Below are 2,839 nucleotides of genomic sequence, written 5' to 3' on the forward strand. Positions count from 1 at the left end.
CCCCCCGCCCCACCTCCCGCAGCCGGACTCTGGCCACCGAGCAGGTTCCAGCAGGTGGACCCCCTCCAGACACAGGGCGGCAGAAGACTGCCCAGCGTCATGGTCGGGGCCGGCGTTCTTAACACCCTGCGGTCCCAGCAGCGGCCTTAGAGTGTTCTGTGCTGTCGTCCTGGGGGTCACTCCTGAGGGCCCGGCCCAGAACCCGCCGCTCCAGCCTCCCGGGCTGTTGTCACCCCCCCATCCCCGTATTAACCCCCTTCCTGTTTAAAACTCCTGCCGTGGCTCCGATTTAGGCCCTGATCCCTGCCCCTGCACAACCATGCATTGCTCTCATACTCAGAGAAATCGATTTTAAAATACTAAGAGCTTTCTAAGGTCCGCCTGAGCGCAAACCACTGTGAAAAACACATTTTTGCTGTGTTCATTTCCCAGCAAACGAGTGGTGGCCCAGACAGTGCAAGAGGTCTACCCGAGGCCACACAGACTTGCAGAGTCTGGGTCCAGCCAGGACTTTCTCCATTCTTGGAGAGCCCAGCCTTCCATGAATGAGGCAGGAGCACAGACAGACAGACGGACAGCTGAGGATGCCTTTGCCCCTCTGTGTCTTACCTTTTCTACATGTTCCCAGGGTCTGGGGGTGGGGTGGGGGGAATGTTGAGTGATGACCGAAAGTCCCATGACCCAGACTCTGGAACGACCCTCCCATGAGCCCCCCAGGCTAGAAACCTGGCAACATCATGGATTCCTCCCTTTCCTTTAATGGCAATAATGCCATTAAAAAAGTAATACTTGTTTCATCCATACAAAGTTGTTTCTGTCCCAAGTCCTTGTGTCTGGATATTGTGACCCCCCCCTTTTTTTTTTACAGCCGAGGAATCTGAAGCACAGAGAAAGGGAGTGACTTCTCAGACTTGCCTAGATTTGAGATTCCAACCCAAGTCCTGTCCGCTGTCCCTTTGAAAAAACCCTTCCGTTTGTCCCCAGCCCCATTCAGCCACCTAAGTACTAAGCCGAAATACTGTCTTCTCCTGGTAGCTGACATTTGAGCAGAGACTGGGATAAAGGGGGGGGGGCAGCCATGTGGATATTACAGGGAAAACTTTCCAGGTGGTCAGAACAGCCAGTGCAAAGGCCCTGGGGTTGGGAACTTCACAAAGGGCAGGGCAGACCCAGCGGCCTGCAACCCAGTGAACCGAGGAGAGAGTGTGCAAGGTGGGGCCCCTGATGCACCCCGGGACCAGATCGTGCTGGGCCATAGGGACCACGTGAGGAGAGAGTCCCCCTGATTGTGGGTGGGGAACAGATCGTAGGGGGCCAGAGATGAAGCAGGGGACCCAGTGGGAAAGCAACCACAGTAGTCCAGGTGGGAGATGCTGCTACCTGACAGGTATGGGATCATTGGAAGTAGAAGTTGCCAGAATCTTGATAGGTTTTGAAGATGGAATGCACAGATGGTGAGAGGGGCTGGTGTTGGTGCGAAGGATGGAGGGAGATCAAGGATAACACCAAGCATATTCCAGGCAGGACGTCTGGATGGTTGGAGGTGCCCTGCATTGAGATGGGGCGCCGATGGTTTGGGGAATGCACATTCCAGAAAGTAAAGCTCTGACAGCTCCCTGGCTGGTGGGGAGATGGAGAGGGAGACAGAGAGTGAATGAGAATGGGATGAGCGAATGGAGGAGACGGGAGATAAAAGGCCAATGGAGTCGGGACACCTGGAGGGACACTGGGTTTGGGGGGGGGGTTGCAGAGAAATGGGATTTGGGCCCCGTTAAGCCCGAACCTCCTTTCTAGTAAATGGTGAGGCAGCGGAAGTGGCTGGACTCAGGTTGGAGAGCAGGGGGCTGGTCGGCTTGTGGGTACGAGTGGCATTTGAGGCAGTGGCAGTGAGTTCTAGGAATTGAGTGTAGATGAACCGGGGAGAAGAGAAGAGAGAGGGCAGAGAGAGGGAAAGAGGAGAGGAAGTTGGGGGGTGGGGACCAGCAAAGGAGACTCAGTAGAGGCCAGGGTGGTCTATCGCCTGCCACCACCGCCACCAGGCAAGGCTGGAAGTACCCCCAAGAGGGAGGGGGGCCCGATTGCTGAGAACTGCCTCGGGGATCCGAGAAGGGGGGACGCCCCTGGAGACCGTGCCAGGAGCGACCGTGGTCCTGCGTGAACGCTAACGTCCTCCTCTCTCTGAGGGGCTGGTAGGGACTGTCCAAATGCAGCGTCTCCCAAGTTCAAGGCGCAGCGAGTGGGATGCGGGGGAGACAGTGGCCGCCAGGGGGCGCCTAGAACCTGCGCCCGGAATCAGCCCTCCAGAGAGGATCCCGGGCGACCCTAACTCCCCCGTCACCCCTACTTGGGACCCCTCAAAGGACCACACTGCAACAAGCGGGATAAAAGCTAGACCCGGGTGGGAGGAAGCTGCTGCTTTCCGAGTGGGCAGGAGCCGATTCGAGAAGTCTCTGTTGGTCCGCCCAGAGGGGCTCCGTGTGTCGGTCACGCTGGGGGTGAGGCCAGAAGCTCAGAGACAGCTCTACAGGTCCTTGTCACTTTGCCGTGGGCAAGGCGTGTCAAGCCTCCCCTGACTATCCCACCCCGTTTCCCTGCCCTGTGCCTTCCCCCATGGCCGGGCTGAGACCTTACCCAGAACCCCGAGGGGCGGGCGGGCTTCCGTTCCCCCACTTCATCCATCAGTGGATCTCTCCATCTCTCGATCCACCCACCCGGCCTCTTATCCACCCATTGGTGCATCATCCTTGCGCCTCCGGTGATCCTTGCCTGCGGATATAAAGAGCACATGCTGTCCGATTCCATTTACCTGAAGCTCCGGGGGGGGGGGGGGGGGGGGGGG

The sequence above is a fragment of the Ursus maritimus genome, unplaced genomic scaffold, assembly GCF_017311325.1.
Source record: "Ursus maritimus isolate PB19 unplaced genomic scaffold, ASM1731132v1 scaffold_19, whole genome shotgun sequence".
NCBI classification, from domain to species: domain Eukaryota; kingdom Metazoa; phylum Chordata; class Mammalia; order Carnivora; family Ursidae; genus Ursus; species Ursus maritimus.